The 17542-nt window shown below is 38.9% G+C and overlaps 1 long non-coding RNA gene across 1 annotated transcript in view; it reads left to right on the top strand.

Annotated features, from left to right (window-relative positions):
* Positions 1-17542, top strand: part of LOC126195376 (uncharacterized) — a 2074073-nt gene that overhangs the window by 1715005 nt on the left and 341526 nt on the right. The window contains exon 5 of the long non-coding RNA XR_007538598.1: positions 3424-3492. This is a non-coding gene — a long non-coding RNA (uncharacterized LOC126195376). The remainder of the gene's footprint in view (positions 1-3423; positions 3493-17542) is intronic.

Below are 17542 nucleotides of genomic sequence, written 5' to 3'. Positions count from 1 at the left end.
TGGTTCAGTTCTCTCTACAACTAAAACCAGTGCGATAATTTGTCCGTTAGCCTGACCAAATAGCATGTAAACTAATTTCCCCAGCTAACCACCAGAGAAGTTCATATATCATCAGACCATTGAGGCCAACTATGAGGTAACCACTACATGTGTTTAATGCCCAACGAAACCTTTCTGAGTTTCACACTATATTCAGCTTTGCCAACAGTTTGTACCATCAAGGTAGGAAACACAAGAGGAGTATTGAAGCTTCTCTGTGGTTAACAACCTTTTCTAGTAAACACAGCATAGGCATCCTTTCTGCTGTGATTTCTCACACGTTATTTCACGAATACAAAATTACGATCCAGAACGAAATCCATTTAGACACACGTGTTTGACAATGAGCTCCTATCTGATGGACAGAGAAACATTGTGTACTGAAGTTTGTAAAATCGGCTACAGAAATGAAGAATGATACCAGAAGTTTAAGGTTTGGGAAAAATTGCTGCAGCTAATAAGCATGCATTCAAGATTTTAAATTTGGTTCATAAATACATTACAAATTATAAAGACTTCCTGAGGACTTTTTGTGCAGTTCTATCTTATTCCTTTCAGCAAATTTAAATCTTCCTGAAGTACTCAAATTATTTAATACATTTTGCTCACCATTATACACAATCTACAGTAAAGTTGTTTCATTTGATAAATAAGTAAGCTCACTCAAGTGGTAAAAATTGATGGAGCTTAATGTAAAACAGGTTTACACCAAACTTGTGTCTTAAGAATTAATTAATCTATCACATTATGATAAAAATAAAGTAAGATTGGCCATTTACTACAAGAGACATGTTGTGCATGTAGTCTGAAACACTGTGAAAATTTAACTCATACAATTTCACACATGACGCCTACAATTTATAACACTCCAAATTTATAAAAGGAATCAGTCCTTTGATAAAATTGAGATATTGTAAGAGATGACTTACTACATTAGTTTGCAACTACATGACTCACATCAACTTTCTCACATTCATTTTTTTTAGTATGGAGGTTATTAAATAATAATAACTTTATAAATTCGAAATTGTCCTAAATATCTGTAATTCGAGTGACCTGCCCAACCGCCACACATCGATGTTCCCGGGAGACACCCAAAGATTAAGCTTTATGCACCAAAACCAGTTGTGTAACAAAGTATGAAATTACTGGTAACTGAAGCGGATATTGATTTCTATAAATATTCTACAGACAAATTCGCATCACATACATAGCTTTCCTTGCTTGTACACTGTTTTCATGTGTCACTGTATCTTCTCATAAGTTCAATGATAATGATTCTTAATGTATTTTAATGTATATACCAAACATGTATGTAAGTGTTTTGTACACTTTTATATTTTCGTTCGTTGTTTGGAAGTAAATCGACTATTTACCATGATTAACTACTATTTTCGCTAATGAATGTGTATTGTGTCCAGATAAATTGTGAAAATGGATTGGAACAAGTGATGTTTTTCTCAGTTACAGATTGTATTTATTACAGTGTCCCAATATAAACTTTCCTCTTACTTGGTCAACATTATAAATATTTTCGCCCTTTACATAAAAGCACTAGATTGTTGGAAATTTAATGTAAAAGATTTCTGTACGTGATACTACACTGTATTTTAAAATAAGTCACTGAGTGCAATTGACATTCCAGCCATACTTGCAATACTCTTCCTCTGTCCACATAAGTTTACACTCTTACACATGTAAGTATTTATATCATTTTTACAGTCATCACTTAATTATGCCACTGGTTTTATAGCAGAAATATGTTACTAATCTCTTATACATTTTTTTATTATTTCAGTGACACTTCCTGGTATGTCTTCCTCAGTAAATAGCTAGATATTTACAATATCCACATTTATATTTGACATGTAACAAAAATCTGATGATCAACACTGATGTTTCTGCATATTTGGTACTTCAGAATTTTATTTTCGTGTACTCCTCCACACAGTAATAATCGATACCTGCAAGTCTAACAGAAACAGTTTTTTTACTTCCACAGGTCTATCTATAATTTAGGAACTCTGTCTTCATAGATTCATCTGAATCTACAGTTATTAATCACAAGTTACACAAAATAACAAGTTTTATTTGCCCAACATATGGTGGATTAATATGTCTCCCTTAGTAATTTTTTGTGAGTGTATACTAAAGAATTTACGTCACACAATCAAAAAGTCATATCCATCTAAATTTCTTAAAGATTTTCTCAGTTTAATGATGATAAAAAGTCCAACTATTTTTCATATTGTAACTGTGAACATGATGATTTTCTCTGTACTACCCAATATCACTGTCAAAAGAAAGGATTTCTGTGAGAGTTCTTTATAATAACGAAAGTTTTTTAACTTTAAGACTAATTCTGTAACTGCACTGTGATGATATTTTCAATATTAGTTATGTGCTATAATGTTTTTTGTGTAATGTTTATTGTTAATCACACTAGTTTGCTGTCTTTTATAAGAACCTGTTCTAGTGTTCTTATCTAATGATATAAAAGCGAAAAGACATTATGGCATAAATATTTAATATGTGAAATTTACATATTTCTAAACATACAATTCATTTTTCATATTAGAGAACCTATATTAATATTTGAAAATAGTAACAGATGAAGAAATATGTTGGGACACATGTAATATGATGAATATTTGGGTAACTATAGCTGCAATAACATACTGATAGAACAGATCCCTTTATTTGATAAAGATAATAAATTGTAGTGTGGATGAAATAGAATTATCTTGGCTCACAACTTCACTAAAGTGTTTCATAAATCTGTTTGAAGATACTGGATGAATATGTTTTCATAACTTATACATATCTGTGAAACATATGTAATGGTAATGTACAAATAATATTGAATTTTCTTAATGACAAAGTTCTTTGGGGTTAGCAAAGAATCGCAAATTAAAAAAATATACAGGATAAACTTATTTAGATGAGTTTTTCTTAAAAATTATATTAATTTCTTGACTGGTTTTGCAATGTAGTATCTTCTAAGATACTGTCTGAAGTTTTCTAAGAAACAGTCCTTAACACAAGGTAGACTTAGGAAGCTTTAGTTAAAGTAATATCATCAGCTGATATGTATTGACAATGCAAAATATCATTTAAGAAAAATAGTCTGCATTAGTGCTTTAGTTCTTAACAACAAATGTCTCTGAGATGTTTATCAATAAGAAACAAATTACTTACTGAAATTAATTTTTTCTAAATATGATGTTCTGTTCTCAATACATATCAGCTGATAAGATAACATTATTTAAAACTTTCTAGTCTATGTTCTATTAGTGACTCTAAGATTCCACTGAATATTTATTCATGTTTAAAAGTATAGGAAGAGGATAAAATGATCTAATCATTGGATTTCTCTGTCCACAGTTCGTTACTTCAGACATCAAGCAAGAAGTGGGTGGTTTTTGGACGAGGAGACCCCTGTTGGGTATTAAGGTAAGAACATAACATGCTGACATTCATTCCATAGATTTATAGCATGTGCTTGGCTCAGAATGTAGCAAATCCTTATTTCACATCTGAGGTGTGATATAGTGCTGATCTCATATATTATTTATATCAGTATTAGGTCCAGTTCATGATTATACAATAAAAAGAAGGTCCACTGAAACACTAAAAATTTCTTTTCAGTGACAGATCCATTTATTAGGTAAGAATGGGATTTAGTCTCTCACAGGACAATATTCTATGTATGAATTTGTTCTGCTGACAACACAGTGAAGAAATAGTGTACAAGCCCCCACTGTTGCAATTATTGCTATTTCATTTTGCAAGATTTGAGTTTTATTTGAATCATGATTAATTAACTGATGGTTATGACGACAGGTTGTTTAAAAAAAGGGATTTTCAGCAGCCTACTGTGGTGTGTGCATCGTCAACATTGGACATGGCACCTCATTTTCTTTTCAGACTAGTCGCTGATTTGTATAAAGCTAGATGTATCCATATGTGGAGACTCTGAGGGTGATTACCATAGACAGATTACATTTGTCATTGTCATACATACCCTCCACCTGTTGTGATGGTATGGAGTCGTTGTTGGTAGATAACATGACCACTTCTGGCCTGCACATACAGTAATCTGGACGAAGGCTGTCACATTTCTGACTAGTATGGGCGTGGATCTGAGCACTACCTTCATGTCTCTGTGTTGTTACATTTCAACAAAATAATGCAAAACCGCTTGTTTATGATGCTGTTCTAATCCAGCACAATACCTACGCCAGAAGGTTCTCTGTATCTTTCACCATTTGAAAATATCTGTTCATGGGTTGCCCACAGAATGCCACACACTGATTCGCCAGACAGTATAACTGATGAACTCTGACACAGTGATGAAACAGAATGAAATGACATATCTGTATCAGCTCGAAACTGTACACATCCAGGATCGAACCGTTGTTGCAGTCGGAGGTAGCAGCCATGTGTACTAAATTTCTAAATTTGGTAACCTATATACCATCAGTTTGCCAAATTAATTTACTCTTGTGTTTTCTTGCTATAGTATAAAGGCAAAGTAAGCCGAAATTGGCCTTTGGATGTGCTTCCTGATATTGCAATATCAGTGGCCAGCAGTGTTTAGCTGCCCCATGATTTTTGTATTACACTTTTTACTTACTAGGGAAAAGTTGTTAGAGATAAATATCCAGAAATATAATTATTTAAAGTGGAATGTCAACATTAGTAGTATGGAATGGGGATGCCAAATTAAGAGTCATTACAAGAATCAAGAAAGTGTTTGTAATGCACACAAAGGGACAAAACTTTCATGAACTTCGTTCGACTGATAATTGATTTTCAGTTGACGTAATAGATTGTTTACTGTACTGACAGTCGTGATTTCCACCTTTGGCCATTTCGAGTACTACAATATAAAGCATGTTCAGATTTCTACAAACGAAGTCATTATTGAAATACACTTATGGAGAAAAAGATCGCAACAGCAAGATGGAGTAGTACGAAATAAACGACAGTTGGTAGGCGCGTTTCTGCATCTTAGAGACGATGTCTATTCAGACTTCTCGCGAGTCGCATAAGGGTGGCGCTAGTAGCGCGTCTATGAGGATGGAAATCAAGTTTGCTTTAAATACGCGCTGTAACGGTCATGAGCGTTATTTATCTTTGAGACTGGAAGTGGTTAGTTGATGTTACACAGGAATGCCTTTAAAGCGACAATGACGACATTATCTACACCTCACTGAGTTTGAACGAGGCCGTGTAATACCGGAACGAGGATGTGGGTGTTTCTTCTGCGATATTGCAGCAGGACTTGGCAGAAGGTTGCCACTGTAAATGACTGCTAGCACCGGTGGTCATTAGAATATGCAATCGCAACAAGACCAGGCTGTGGACAGCGACGCGGCACTACCGAAAGGGAAAACTGCCATGGTCGACGTATAGCTCTGGCGCATCATACTGCATCTGCAGCAACAATATGAGCAGCAGCTGACACCACAGTGGCGCAAAGAACTGATCAAGGAAAGCTCCGAGCCAGACGCCCTGTAGCGTGAATTCCACAGGCCCCAAACCGCCGTCATTTGCGAATGCTGTGGTGTCAAACGACAGCTCATTGGAGGGCAGGGCGGAGATCTGTTGTGTTTTCTGATGAAATAACGTTCCGCCTCGGTGCCAGTGATGGCCGTGTCTTGGTTAGAAAGAGGCCAGATGTGGGCTTGCGGCCAGTCTATCAGCCTGCTAGACACACTGGATCTACACCTGGAGTTATGGTCTAGGGTGTGACAGCAGGAGCGGTCTCGTGGTTACCCTAAGCTCCATCGCTACAAATTCGTGCATCAGTCTGGTGATTCGACCTGTTGTGCTGGGATTCATGAACAGCATTCCACGGGGCCTTTATGCAACAGGAAACCCTCACCCACTTACCGCTGTTGTAACCCTACATGCTCTACAGAACGTCGACATGTTGCCTTGGCTTGCTCGATAACCAAATCTGTTTCCAATCGATCATATATGGGACTTCAGCGAACGTCAACTCCTGCATCATCCATAACCAGCATTAACGGTGTAAGCTTTCTATAAAGTATTATCTGTCTAAGATAAACTAAATGCATTCATCTCGAAACATGTAACATGTACTTTAGATAACGTATTCAATTGCTGAGCATACATTGACTGTTAGTTGAGCCTGTGTTGCGCATGTGAACAGCGTCGTGAATTTCAAACTTCATGAAGTGCAAAATTTGAAATAAAGATTCATTGTCTTTAATTCAAATTTTGCTCTTCATGAAGTTAAGTGCCAAAGGAAAGTAAATTCGTGCTCAATGAAAACTTTATAACTGAAACTCAGTGCCGAAGCACATTATGAACGAGGCGTAATATGAAAAGAATTGTTAGACTTGGAAAATTCACAAAAAATAAATTACTCCTATATTCGAAAGAAAACAGCTGTTTGAAATTACCAACACTGTCCACTGAGCTTCATTCCAGCTCGACACCTGACAATGCTCACTACACCCTCTTTGCTCAAGAGCGCAAGGTGAGATCTACCCTGAAATAAAAGTGACGTACTTCTTGCTCAGCATGCTGGTATTGTGTTTGGAGCACTGACGTTCTCGAAAGCAAATACAAATCAGCAGATGCAGCAACTAAAAACACATCGCCCCGCGGAGTCACAGCGCGGTCTTGGGCGCTTTGCCATGGTTTGCGAGGCTCTCCCCATCAGAGGTTCGAGTCCTTCATCGAGCACGGTTGTATTTGTTGTCCTTAGCATAAGTTAGTTTAAGTTACATAAACTGGTGTGTTGGCCTAGGGACCGATGGCCTGAGCTGTTTTGTCCTATAGGAAGTTATCGCAAATTCCGGAATAAAAATAAATCATGTACTCTAAATTTCTTTTATCATAAACAGTCTGCTGCTTTGTGTGGTGCGACGTGAAATGCACACATGATAAAAATTCGAAATTTTACTATGAATCATGTAGCTGGGTTTTACTTTAAAAAATCGTTTTTAAGAAATCAGACTCATATCGTTGACAAAAAGACACAATGTAAGATGACTATAACAATTACAAAATTCTCTTTTTACAAAAATTACTAACATACTTCTAAAATTCCTCACATATCTTCATCAATATAAGAATAAGAAGGTTTTAGACATCAGTGTTTTTATCTCCATAATAAAGTATTCTAGATACCTGCCAGGGTAGTCGAGAGCACTAATGCAGTGCTTCATGGACTCAGGTAGGCACGCCGGCCCCGGATTGAATCCGCCCGCGGATTGATGATGAGGGCCGGTATGCCAGCCAGCCTGGATGTGGTTTTTAGGCGGTTTTCCACATCCCAATAAGTGAATACTAGGCTAGTCCCCACGTTCCACCTCACACAACTCACAGAAACACGTTTGCACTATTCCATGGCTTACACTAGACGCAGACAGATGGTGTCCATTCATTCCATCTCGGGGGGTTCAGGGTGGCAGCAGGTAGGGCTTCCATCCACTCTCTGCAACTAACACCACCAAATCGTTAGTAACAAGGCCGACCCCGCACTGCAGATGTAATAAGTCCTCAACGATGATCAATAAAGTATTCTAGATAGCTTCTCCCAAATACACAAAAAACAGATCTCATTCTTTGAAAAACTCAACTTCAAGCTACTATAACTTAAATATGAATTTTCCAGCGCTGAACAACAGATTGACTAGCAAGTCAACCATAGACAAGACTGAATACAGAATAAAGGATCTTACTCACTACACCTACAATTTCCCGGGTCATCTTTTTCCAGCACAGTGAAGGTGAATTATTGACAATGACAGAAAACATATAGGAACCTTACATTTTCTCCTCCCCCCCCCCTCAAGAACAATATTTGTAGGTATTGTCTTGCATGTGGTGATTCAAGGAGAATGGAATTCTTACAAAAAGATTACGAAGTTAGTGCAATATTGCAATAAGTTACAGTTACAAATAATATTACAAGCTTTAGAATCCAGGTTACAAAATGTACAAAAGGATGTTCTGATTTGAATTTTACGTATCAACATTGTCTTTGCACAGGCAAGAAGCACACACACTATTCGCTGAGTTCTGTATATTGTAGGTAAATGTTGTATCACTTAAAACCATCGAAGATTTGGTGTAATGTCTCATATCATTAATCTTGAGGCTAGTATGTGAATACAACTGGAAGCAAAATGCTGCATAACTGAGCACCGACGAAGATACTGTTAATGTCTTTTGTCATTGATCTCGTGGCTAAGAAAAGGACTGCAGCTAGCACAATATTGACAAATTTCCTGAAGTATGGCCACCGATGAGGTCGCTGACCCTGTAGTACTGGCCCTGGCAGGTAAACAGTCCTAACAAAAATGAAGACTATCTCAGACTTAGGTATAGCCATAAAGGAATTGAAAGTCTGTCCCTGACAACACTCTGAAGAGAGCCAGCTAATATGGAATCAAACATGAGCAGACCCAGGTAAGTGGTTTCCCACCGACAACTCATATGTTCTTTCGAAGTCTGTTATGAGCAGACTCAGGGAAACAGCTTTTCAGTTGATATCTATAAGATAGACTCAGTTTGACTATTTCCTTTAAGTGTGTGCAAAACTTATTTCAATGCATGGTAGCTTCACTGAATTTGTGATGTACTTCATAAATAGGCTATGTGAACTGCACATGTAATATTATGTCACTAAGAAATGACTTTATTCATAGCAAATATTTGAAACGGTATAACAGCATTGCATGAAAATGTCAGATGAAAGTTATGTACAAAACATGAGTATTTATAGATTACAGTAGTCAGTTGGATGAGAAAACATCCACGTACAGAAAGCATTATGTAATAGTTTGTGCCAGCTACTAATTGAAGTTAACATAACAGCATTATCTTCTAATGGCGACAAATTTCCATGACAATCTACAAGGAAATCTAATGTGCACACAGTAATAGATCTAATATTATGGAACTAACAACTAATGTTACAAACATAGGAAAAGTGGTAATAAAAATACATACATGAAAAACATACACACAACATGAGAGGAAGAAGGTGAATAGACTAGAAATAAGGGACAAACAAGTAAATGTATCATGGTTCATGCAAAGGAAAAGGAAAGGGAATTAAGTTACTTCAGATTCAAAGTCTCAGTCAGTCTGCTTTATGTCCTGCCCTAGTGTCATCTACTACTCTGGTGTACTGATCCGCTTTCTAACTTCTGTACTGTATGCATATAGTATGTTCTCTGAAACCTAAGACTTTTCTCATAATATCCTTAACCTCATTTTATCTGCCTAAAACATCATATTCACATCATAATACCGCTCATGTTTACTTACCTGCCAAAAAAAAAAAAAAAAAAATGTCAATTTGCTACATTTCATTATCACATTATCATAGCCACATAATATAATATTCAGTCTTTCTATACTCACATTTACAAATTATAATCTCATTTTTTCCTCGTTCCTAGATGCATATGTTACATTTTCAACTTACTCTCTTCCTATACCGAATTTTTGATACTTCTGCTGTGTCATGGCATTTACTTCATTTATAGCCTCTAATAGTAAGTGACCTATCATAAAACTATAAGCCTCGCAGTATACATACACATATTTCATCAGAAAAGCACTGCAGCCAAATTCATTATCCTACACATATGAACAGCCAAATATTTCATCAGAATGGCAGTGCAGCCAAGTACCTTATCCTGCACATATACAGCAAAACCATTATGATAAAACAGTAAACAAAATGGAGAACCCATTCTTCATCTAAGACAAACAAAAGTTTCATCATAAAAGCGATGCAGCAACTAAAGCCAAGTACATCACAACAGAAATGCAATATACCAGTGTGAGTCCAAAAAGCCATTAAGATAGTGGCGTCAAAAGTTTGTTCTTGCACCAATGATTGCAAAATGTGTGAGCTCACGAGAGGCAAAAGCTATTTTAAGCAATAGTTATATTATGCAACAAAATTATACGCATTTCATAACCCTAACCTGAGACGTGGTAAGACAATTAATTAGTAAGTGCTCAAATGCAAAACAAAGGAAACATTATGGATTAAATATTAGCATAACCATAGGCTTCCGCAGCTGTTGTTCCTCTCAATAAAATTCTTCTGGGCTGTGACAGCATTGCCAATGTATAAAAATCATGCAACTTTCATTAAAAAAACTCGTTTTATCACCAAATACATCAATAGTTTGATTAATGGTCTACTGCTTCATGTTTTGCACTTATGCTTAGAGTCATAAAAACTTGCCATTCAACGATTCGTACTACGCGCAACTATGTTTGATAAACTGGAATACACACATAGTAGCCAAATTCGTTTTAATATATATGTGCAGGGTGATTATAATTAGTTAAACCTCCAAAACTTTGTAGACATAACACCACTGTTTAGAATGACGTCAAATTACAACGGAATATTATCGGAGAAGGGCGAAATCGTATAGCAGAAGAAAAAAATAGTGTGAAAATTTATCAGTAGATGGCGCTGTTTGTGCCAGAATACGTAAATGAAAACACCTGTCATGCGCACGACCCATTGAAGTTGGTATAAACACGCCGGCTACACGGCTTTTCCTCCTTTCGCGTCTGTGACGTTTGCCATGACTGTCTCAATGCAGGATCTCGCTCTGCTTGTAAACCTGTATTACAAGAATGACGACTGTGCACAAGTCGCTCTGCGGAATTTCCGGACACAGAAGGGTTTGAAAAAAGACGTTGGTCCGATGACTGCTCTGGGTCTGGAGAAAATGATACGGAAACTGGAAAACACTGGTTCTCTTGGTGTGCAACCTGGGACAGGGAGGAATCGAATTGATTCAGTGGAAGCAGTGGCCACAGCAACACAGGAGGATGAGTTGTGGTGTGCAAACGTATAGTGCAAGGAGAATTGCCCGAACATTGGACATACGCGTCAGCACGGGGCGTAAAATCCTACGAAAACATCCTTCTTTGTTATCCCTTAAAAATTATCCAAGTGCACGAGTTGCTTCCTGTTGACCTGCTAGCAGGAAAGACCTTCCCTTTAGAATTTCTTGCTCGCATGGAAGTGGACAATGATTGCCCGTGGAAGATTTTTGGACAGCCGAAGCCCACTTCCATCTGAAAGGATATGTCAATACACAGAACTGTCGAATATGGGCAACGGAAAATCCACACGCAAATCAAGCAGTACCACTTCATCCTGAAAAGGTCACTGTGTGGTGCGGGTTTACGGCATCATTTATCGTAGGCCCATATTTTTTCGAAGACACAGGTGCTTCCGGTTCTGTTACCTGTACCGTCACTGGTAAGCGCTATTAGTGTCTTTTGCGCAACCACGTCTTTCCAGCTCTCCAACAGTGTGGATATTTGAATGGGATCGTTTTTATGCGAGATGCCGCACCTCCGCACATTGCAAATCCAGTTAAGCAGCTGCTGAAGCGCCATTTCGGAATTGCTAGAATTATCAGTCGCCATTTCCGTACAGCCTGGCCGTCCCGATCACCTGAGCTTAATCCGTGTGACTTCTGGCTGTGGGGCTATCTGAAAGATGATGTGTTCAATGTTCCAATTGCAAACTCAGCTACAATGAAGGCACGCATTGCGCAACACATTCTGAACGCGACCTCGGAAACACTTCGATCAGTTGTGGAACATGCTATTTATCGATTTCAACTTGTTGCACAAAACGGTGGACAGCATATTGAACCATGTTTTGCGCAAGTCGCACGGAAATTAATCATCCGATTTGACTTTGATTGATGCTTTTTATGCGGTTTTTGGCCTCAGGACAATTAAAAACCGATGTGATTGCTGCTTTTATGCGGTTTTTGGCCCCAGGAGAATTAAAAACCGATTTTTTCCATCCGATGTGATATGACCTTGCCGTGGTGGATAGGCTTACGTAACTAACAGTATCACATTTGTACATCTATGCACACCGAGTAGCACAGTTTGTTTAACGTCGAACATGCACCTTAGGCATTGTTGTTTGATTCATATGCCGTTTTTAGTCGAACACTATTAAATTATGATGCTTACAGCGGCATCTATTGCTACATTTTGTAACTATTTATTTTTCTTCTGCCATACGTTTTCCCGCTTCACCGATAAGTTTCCGTTGCAACTTGACGTTATTCTGACCAATGTTGTTATTTCTACAGCGGTTTGAAAGTTTAACTTTAATTATAATCACCACAAGGGGACTGATGACCTTAGCTGTTTAGTCCCCCCTTAAACATCCCAACAACCACCACCACCTATAATCACCGCGTATATCATCATATCAGTCATAATCTGGCATGAAGACAAAAAGATATGCAGTTAGTTACAGAAGAAAAAAGCACACACTGCAACAGGACAAAGCTTCGATTGTCATATGCAGCAAACAAACAAAAAAATTGTCACAAAACATAGAACATAAATCTGTCAGAAATGTGTGCCATGCAAGTTACACATAATGATCCAAAAAGTTTACATATAGAAGAAATAAAAATTGTGTTACCTTTTACCATATTGGGCTTACCATTTCAGATCTCTGTTGAGCTACTAAACATATAACCGTCCTCACCTACCTTTTACTACATGCCATCTAATGAAATATAACCATGCAAAGAAAAAATCAACTTCAAGAAAAATAGGATCCCTAACATATTCCCTAACCATTTTTCTCATAATACAACAGAATTTCTAGCCATTGCATCTTCCTGTCATATTATCATTATTATCCTCATACTCACCGTAAAAATTACAAATACCTTCAACATATTTATTTCTATTAATCATCATCATAATAACCTCATATCTCATAACATCCACATATATCGTAAACAATCGACCCTAAATAATCCATGTTCTGTTTACTAATCAATGCTTACACGAGAAACATTCCGCAGTCACACTTCATAAATAACAATACTGAGCAAAAAACTTTCATTACCAGAAAACTGATCATGAGGAGAAAGTGTCTACAAAAAATGTATGTTACCTCCGTCCCTGTATTGACCGATCAAGTGCCAGAGGCCTGGAACTCAACCCCGCACACTGTTACCCTGGATGTCAAGTCCCATAGTGCTCAGAGCCTTTTTTGTTATCCTGGACCTGTACAACACAATGTATGCGCATTTGCATGCATACAATCAACATTCTGGCGGTTACACCAATTATTAATATAGCAGCATTTCACATTTGCAATGGCTTATCTCGCGCTTACATCAACCTGCGATCTTGCAGTTTTAATCACTTACATGTGTTACCTAGACAAATGTACTCTCGAAAATTTATTACTGTACATTATTTATTTTTTGGTGTTACGGTTCTTCCCGTAAGAGTACATTAAACTTGGTTACTTAATGCAAGTGTACAATATAAAAGCGAAAACACCTGCATCATGTAACCAAGTATATTTTGACAATGACTTCGTTAAAAGAAGTCTGATTATATAGATGAAGACAGTAACTGTTCTCGAAAGAACAGAATACTGTTGATGACCGTGCAGCTTTTCTCTGGAATAAATGATGACTAACTGAAACCCTCAGCTGCCGACAGGTGTTGTTGATATACCTCGATGTGGACACCTGAAAATGTGTGCCCCGACCGGGACTCGAACCCGGGATCTCCTGCTTACATGGCAGACGCTCTGCCCATCTGAGCCACCGAGGACACAGATGAATAGCGCGACTGCAGGGACTTATCTCTTGCACGCTTCCCGTGACACTCATGTATGAGTGGATGGGCAAATGTCTATAAGGTACATTACATATGTCGAATTGTGGACAGTTGGGAATGTGAGTGTCACGGGAAGCGTGCAAGAGAGAAGTCCCTGCAGTCGCGCTATTCATCTGTGTCCTCGGTGGCTCAGATGGACAGAGCGTCTGCCATGTGAGCAGGAGATCCCGGGTTCGAGTCCCGGTCGGGGCACACATTTTCAGGTGTCCACATCGAGGTATATCAACAACACCTGTCGGCAGCTCAGGGTTTCAGTTAGTCATCATTAAGTCTGATTATGCCCAACACTGGGGTACTTGAAAATGGCGAAAGACCAAAATCATGATTCTATAACACAATAACGAATCTGTAATAGTCAAATGGTGGAATTTTCGTTTACCAAATATTAAATAATTGTGGCCCTATACTAGGGTGAAATTATGATTCTTGAATATTGCTCGACGGTCTAGGATGCATAGAAGTCAAAGATTATCCAAAGAAAATCAGTGCGTTTCGTCACCGTTTCACTGAGCATGCACGCGAAGATACCACATTACGTGGATTACAATCTGAGAGTGTGAGTTGCAAGAGGAAGTAAAGAAAGCTAGGGTTAGCGTCCTGCCGATGAGGACAGGGCATAAGATTTGATAAATAATATGGGAAGGAAGCGGTCATGTGATTGTCTAAGCAACCATCCCGGCATTTGACTTCATCAGTGCAGAGAATTGTAAAAATAAGTACTGCATTACCTACTGACGGTAGATCGACCCGCCGGAATGAATGGACGCTGGAAATATTGTGTTGTCAGTGGAGAGGCAATAATGGTAGAATGATTCGGTCAGAAGAGTGGGCTAATCTTTGGATGTCACATGAATAAAAAATCCGTGAGGAACATTTCAATCCTTCTGAAGTCGTCCACACCAACTATTGGTAATGTGATTATGAAGTAGAAACGCATAGAAACAACCAAAGATAAACTAATACCAGACAGATCTCATGTACTGACAGAGAGAGCCTATCGAGAATTTCAGAGGGTGGTTCTACAAACAGCATGAAATCAGCAGGAAGTTCCAAAGGGCTACCATCAATGCAGCGGGCACAACGAGTGTCCCTAGGGAGTTAAAAAGAATGAGGTACAAGGACTGGACAGCTCATAAGCCAGTCATTTCTGTTATCGACGCTAAGCAAGGCTGGAGGTGGGGTAAAGAGCAATGCCACTGGACAATGGATGACGGGAACGAATGGTTTGGGGTGTTAAATGACGCTGTATCCCGTGGCAATCCGACGAAGGGTTTGGGTTTGGCGAATGGTTCGAGAACGTTACTTGCCGTCAACTGTAGTGCCGACAGTGAACCGGCCGCTGTGGCCGAGCGGTTCTAGGCGCTTCAGTCTGGAACCGCGATGCTGCTACGCTCGCAGGTTCGAATCCCGCCTCGGGCAAGGATGTGTGTGATGGCCTTAGGTTAGTTAGGTTTAAGTAGTTGTAAGTGTAGGAGACTGATGACCTGTGATGTTCAGTCCCATAGTGCTTAGGGCCATTTGAACCATTTGATGCCAACAGTGAAATACAGATTGTGTAGTGTTGCGGTATGGGGGTGTTTTTCGTCGTTAGGGTGTAGTCTCCTTATTATTTCCTACGAAAACGCTTAATGTGGAAAGATATGAACACATTTCACAACAATGTGAACTGCGTACCGTAGAAGGACAGTTCGGAGACTATGGTTGTATCAGCATTGCAGTACACGTTGTCATTAATACAGCATCATTGATCATTGAGGCAATGTTAGTGGACAGTAACAGAGTACCGATGTGAATCCAGTTTAACATCTCTTGGAAGAGTTACATCAACCTGTAGTATCACGTCGAGAGAATTTAATATTTCATTGTATTCTCTGTCTTACGAAGCGTGTGCAAAAGTGGTCAACGCGCTGGAAAATGTTCTTTGTTTGTATGTGCAAATGAAAACTTCGCACATGATTTGATACATATGGAACGATTATTTTATTTACGTCCGATCCGGGTGGACAAAAAAGGGCTCTGCATTCATATTAATCTCTTTGTTTCTTTTTTTTACGGATGTGATGTGTTACAATACAGCATCACTCGGCTTTTGCGGTGTAACTGTGTTGCTGAGGCAGTAAGCCACTCAAAGTTATAGTGACTGCGAGTGGCGGCAGCGATGCTAAAAAGAGACTGTTGTTCATTGTATCTCTGGCTTTGTTAGCCGACTTGGTTGTAATTTCTAATTTCTTTTTGTATTGTGTTGTCTTGCTAGCGAGGAGAGAGAGAGAGAGAGAGGTATATATTGTATGAAAGGGATAGTCCGTCACTGCAATCAGAATTGTGACTTTAATGTTTAGTGTCTATATAGAATAGATGGAAGGATTAGAAACCATTGTAATTTCGAAGAACTCACCTTGAGGAATAAATGGCTAATATAATCATCGTCAAAGACAACGGAACAGGAGAAGGTCATTCATTCTTGTAAAAACCCGACACTCCACATTGGACATTATATATGTTTAAGGTTTTCCAGCAAGAGTTACATCCTGTGGCGAAGATAATTTCAAGAGCCTGCAACGAATTCATAATAACACGAATCAACACCAGCGACGAGTGACGTTGCCGTCTTCTCTAAAGTAACATTCAATAGCCCCAACGTGGATTTATTCTCGCTACAACGATGAAGGATCTGCTATTTTCATTCCCCTTCCCTTTTTCTTTGAGATTGTGCAGAACCATCAATACTAAATCGTCGATAGCCGCAGCTATGGAGTCCTTGGATCGACATCGCTGAGATACAGGAGGAGACTTCGTCCTCCAGCGAATCTCTATTGCTGGAGATACAAATAATAATAATTATTATTATTTTCAGGGGGTCTTCAAGAGTTTTGTTAGGACTAGTCCTGTAATTAACTTCACAAACATTCATAATATTCATGTTTTTTTTCCTTTTTCTTTATCTGCGCAGTCGTCCAGTACAGTACACATTCATTCAAGAGAGAATTAGTACATTATTGCAATTAACTTGGGGAAGGGATATTATAAACCTCGCACCAAAACGCAGTACTACCTTCTGTGGTTTCGGCTCTTGAGGAAGATTGGACTGCCATTCCGCCACAGACACCCAGACACCTCACTGAACGTGTCGTCAACAGAGCTGAAGCCGTCATAAAGACGAAGGGTATAAACACTCAATGGTAATATCCAGCAGTAGGTTTCAAATGGTTCAAATGGCTCTGAGCACTATGGGACTCAACATCTTAGGTCATAAGTCCCCTAGAACTTAGAACTACTTAAACCTAACTAACCTAAGGACATCACACACACCCATGCCCGAGGCAGGATTCGAACCTGCGACCGCAGCAGTCCCGCGGTTCCGGACTGCAGCGCCAGAACCGCTAGACCACCGCGGCCGGCAGCAGTAGGTTTCCGCACACTTTGATCACATTGTTATTGTTGTTGTGATCTTCAGTCCTGAGACTGGTTTGATGCAGCTCTCCATGCTACTCTACCCTGTACAAGTTTCTTCATCTCCCAGTACTTACTGCAACTTACATCCTTCTGAATCTGCTTAGTGTCCTATACGATTTTTACCCTCCACGCTGCCCTCCAATGCCAAATTTGTAATCCCTTGAGGCCTCAGAACATGTCCTACCAGCCGGTCCCTTCTTGTTGTCAAGTTGTGCCACAAACTCCTCTTCTCCCCAGTTCTATTCAGTACCTCCTCATTAGTTATATGAACTACCCATCTAATCTTCAGCATTCTTCTGTAGTATCACATTTCCGAAAGCTCCTATTCTCTTCTTGTCCGTGT

Source organism: Schistocerca nitens, chromosome 7 (assembly GCF_023898315.1).
Source record: "Schistocerca nitens isolate TAMUIC-IGC-003100 chromosome 7, iqSchNite1.1, whole genome shotgun sequence".
Classification (NCBI taxonomy): Eukaryota; Metazoa; Arthropoda; class Insecta; order Orthoptera; family Acrididae; genus Schistocerca; species Schistocerca nitens.
Note: the sequence above shows the minus strand (reverse complement) of the source record. Positions and strands in the feature narration are given on the sequence as shown.